The sequence below is a fragment of the Tupaia chinensis genome, unplaced genomic scaffold, assembly GCF_000334495.1.
Source record: "Tupaia chinensis unplaced genomic scaffold, TupChi_1.0 Scaffold146828_1, whole genome shotgun sequence".
Classification (NCBI taxonomy): domain Eukaryota; kingdom Metazoa; phylum Chordata; class Mammalia; order Scandentia; family Tupaiidae; genus Tupaia; species Tupaia belangeri.
In genome coordinates, this window is record NW_006206682.1 from 1,280,858 (window position 1) to 1,285,174 (window position 4,317).

Genomic DNA, 4,317 nt, shown 5'->3' on the forward strand with positions numbered 1-4,317 from the left:
GTCCGTGCCGCCCCGCCCCCGGCTCCAGCGCCTGACACCCGGATCAGCTCGGTTTCTTAAAGGCGCAGCACGCTGGCCGCGTCCTCCGACAGAAAAGCCGGCCCCGCCCGCACCCGGCCTCCAGCGCTGTGGGCGGCCAGTCGCGCTCAGTTTTGGGGACTCCGGAACAATTACCTCAGGTCCTGCGCACCGCGGTCACGGCGTTAAACCCAGAGAATAGTTACTATCCCGCATAACCTCACCCCAACAACCTATCTCTAAGCACCTCGGAGCCAAGGTGGGAGCACGAGCGCCTACTGTGTTCCGGGAAGACAGAACCCAATGGTCCAGGCCCGCCCCCGCCCCTAAGGCGCTCACAGTGGGGCGGGGTTTGGGGTAGAGCGTTGGCACTCCGGGAGCCACAGCTCACAGTAGAGGCCAGGGTTCTTTGATCCAGGCATCTTTACTGAGCACCTACTGTGTGCACCACTTCCCCCAAAGCGATTCAGGCAGGATCTCTGTCCCAAAAAGGGCTCGAAGAGAAAGAAAGGGTTCAGAGGCCAAGAGGGCAACACGACCTCAGTTGTTTCATTTAATCCTGTGAGGTAGGCCCTGTGGAAGAAACAGAAGCCTAGTGGGGAGGTGAGGGTCGCGGGGGCACCCTGCCTGAAGAGGGCTGAACTGTGTGTTTCCACCCGATGTCTGACTCCCAGCCTGGGTTGGCATCTGGAAAGGCCTCCTGCCACCTCGGGTTAAATCCTGACTATGGTCGTTTCTTCCTGTTAGGGACAATTAAACCTCAGTTTAGCCTGCCTATCCTCCGTTTTCCATGTCTCTGTGTAGATATCACTTCCTCCGGGAAGTCCTCCTAAGTCCCTTTGGGATCACACGACACTGCTGGCTTCTTCCACCAAAGCACCGATTCATTCATTTAACAAATATTTACTAGCACCTACTATGTGCAAAGCCTGGTGAGCAAAGAGAAGTGGGGTCCTGCCATCATCCCGCCCAGGTCTTCCTGCTGCAGTATTCTTGCGTGCTTGCCGGGCTCCGCTGCAGACATGGGGGACAGTGCAGGACTCCACCAGAGAGACAGCCTTCAGGCCTGTGCCCACTGAGCCCTCCAGGCTGGAGGTGCCTGGCTGAGCTGGGCAGGTCTTGGGCTGTAAGAATGGGGCATGCTCAAGAAGTCCCAGAGGTGTGGCAGAGGGCCATCTTTGAGGCCACTGGGGACTACTCAGTAAAGCCTGCCTCTGTCAGGGCTGCTGGAATTCATATGGAGTTTGGGACAATCTTTTCTGGCGTGGACTGCAGCATCTTCCTCTAAGTCATTGGCGTCCTCATCACTCAGACTTCCAAGCTGCGTCTGACTCACTACAGGGACCTGTTCTGAGTTTCATTGACAACTTACTCATAAAAGAGTAAGTTTGGTCCATCCCCTCACTGCCACACGTGAGCCTTTCCAAGTCAGCTGTCCACTGGCATCCTCAGAGCAGGCCCAGAGAGACAGCAAGATTAAGATTAAACCTGTCATTTAATCCCAGACACATACAGCCCTGAGATCTTGAGCTCAGGGATCAATCACCAAACCAGTGTGAAGGGGATAAATAAATGAATTAAGAAATGAAATCTGTGAGTGACTTCCCAGATGGCCCCAGCCTAGAAGCCATCAGTAAACTTCACTTGGTGCATTTGAAAACAACCGTCAGTTTTTAAGTTTCCCCTCTCCCAAACCTTAAAAGTGGTAGCTCACCTCGCCCCCATTGTTTAAAATTAGATTCTGGCTATAGGGTGTGTGCACTCACAGGAAAGAGACAGAAGGGAAAAGTGGGGATGGTCACACTGCAACACCTTCTCCTCCATTCTTCTCTCAGGATGTCGCACACTTGTACATGCGCCTCATGTGCTTTTCAAGTGGCTGGTCCTGGCATGCTTTCCCTGCTTTGCAAGGACTCAAACCACGAAGTTCCCCGTGTGAGATCCAGTGCCTTAACCACCATGCTGCCTGCTGTCCCCCCCTCTCCCCCATGCATATTCTATGGCATGAGCCTCCAATGGTCTGGAGCTTCTACATCTATTTTTTGGGCTTGTTTTTTCCCCCTTGAAATTTGACATTTAGGTACACCTGCTTGAGCCCCAGGTAGGAGTCACATTCTGCATGATTGTGCTCCACCCTGATGACTGACAGGAGAGAAATCTCACTAGTCCAATTACACAGAAGCCTCGCAGGCAGGAGGAGATAAGGAAACCCACCTGCCATCCCTCTCTGAGTCACTGATATCCCTGAGAGCTGTTCCTGAGGAATGGAGGGGAGGTGGAGGCTGAAGAGCCGTCCCAAGGGCCTCCTACTTCTCAGTCGCCCCAAATGGCAACTCTACCTGCTGACAGGCTCCACACCAGTATTAGGAAAGTTCGGAAACCTCCGCTGTGCCAGCAGCTGCGGCAGAATGCCAGGCTCGCCCTGCCAGGAAGTCGATGTGTCCTGGATAAGGAAGCACGTCAGTCAGACGGAGCCGAGGGTGGCCACCGTCCAGGGCACCGCGCCTCAGATCACTTGAGTCCTCCCAACCACCCTACGGAATGTGCTAACCCACTTTACAGATGGAAGCACTGCGGGACAGAGGGCCTCTGCGCAGTCAGAGTTCATTCATCCCTTCATTACTGAGAACTTACTACCCTCCAGGTGCTCTCTGAGTGAACGAAGACATGCTTCACACCCTCAATGCCTTAGTCTATTTGTAATAAGAAAATGTTAGAGGGCCAGCAGATGGCGTGGAGGTTGGGGCCACTGGATCCCAGATGGCCAACTGCACAGTTTGAATCTCAGACCCAGTGATTTGAAAAACATGCCAGGCATGTGTGCATGCCCAAAGTCCTGACAGGAGAATGGAGGAGAAGGGATTGCAGCATGGCCATACCCTAGGCAGTAATTTCTCATTTTCCCTCTCTCTCTCTCTCTCTCTCTCTCTCTTTCTCTCTCTCTGTGTGTGTGTGTGTGTGTGTGTGTGTGTGTGTCTGGCGAGTGCATGTGCCTTATAGCAAGCTGAAAAAATAAAAAGAAAATATTAGAAACTATTCAATCAAGAAATTATCCACGGGGGCTGGCAGGTTGCATGGTGGTTAAGGGCGCTGGATTTCCACATTGCCAACTGTAGTTCAAGTCCCAGACCTGGCAGCTTGCTTTCCCACCCTCTCTCTCTCTCTCTCTCTCCCTCCCTCTTTCTCCCTGTGCCCACTCTTTTCTTCTCTCTCTCATAAAAGGAGAAAAAAAAAAAAGAATATATTATGAGACAACCAGTGTGTTGTCATGTGTTGAAATTAGCACATGATCATACAAAGAAGGATTCGCTAGGAAGGAAATTCTAATATTGCAATTCATTTTTAAAAGCTTATTTACTTATTTTTCCATGAGAGACAGAAAGAGAGAAAGAGAGGCACCCCAGGAAGGGGCTTTACATCCCGATCCCCCTAGCCTCAGCCAGCATCACAACACTGTCACCACTGCACCACCACGGCTGGCCTGAAATTGAAATTCTTACTGTATCGGTTTATTTGTTGAAATGCTGGCTGAGCACTCAGAGAGCGTCCTGGACTGGAAAGACACAGAAGCCGCAGAGGGAGCAGTGTAACTGCACTGGTGCATCTGGTTAGCTGCTTCCAAACCCCTGAACAGAAGTTGGAAATGATGCAGATTTTCCAAAAGATGGATCTGGACCTTCAAGAAGAACAAGGGAGAGAACCAGCAGTTAGCGTAATGGCTATGTCGCTGGACTCCCACGTAGTCGACCTCAGTTGGCCTCCCGGACCCGGTGGCTTAGAACTCACGCCGGGTGCGTGTGCGTGCGTGCCCAAGATCCCCAGAGGAGAATGGAGGAGAAAGGATTGCAGTGTGACCATCCCCCCTGGGGGGTGATTTCTTGCTTTCTGTCTCTCTGTCTCTCTCTGTCTGTCTGGCGCCCTATAGAGAAAAAACATCTCAAAAAAAAAAAAAAAAGAACAAGGGAGACTAAAATCCAGAATGGTTACAACGCTAACGCTGAAGGCAGAAAAAGGTTCATTTAAATCCAGATTTGGATTAAGAAGAATTAAAAAGGGCCTAAGCATGTGGAATGTTCACAGATGGCAGAGGGAGAGAGCAAAACAGCCAGTTTCCTATTTTACTTCATCTTCGTTGCAGAGGAAGAATGCCCATGTGGTGGGGTGAGAAATTACAGAGGGAAACGGAGCTCAGGATAGGAAGAAAAGATAGCAATTGAAATTATTTTGACTTACCAGATCAAAAGAAATGACTGCCCAGAGTCCCTATAGGATATTTGGGTGCCATCTCAGAAATATAAT

General features: G+C 51.1%; 1 protein-coding gene across 2 annotated transcripts in view; it reads right to left on the reverse strand.

Annotated features, from left to right (window-relative positions):
- ABHD6 (abhydrolase domain containing 6, acylglycerol lipase) overlaps positions 1–315 on the reverse strand; it is a 49,747-nt gene extending 49,432 nt beyond the window's left edge. For both annotated transcript variants that reach the window (XM_006169169.3, XM_014584433.2), the window contains exon 1: positions 175–315. The gene's annotated coding sequence lies outside the window, so the exon portion shown is untranslated. The remainder of the gene's footprint in view (positions 1–174) is intronic.
- Between the last annotated feature and the right edge of the window lie 4,002 nt (positions 316–4,317).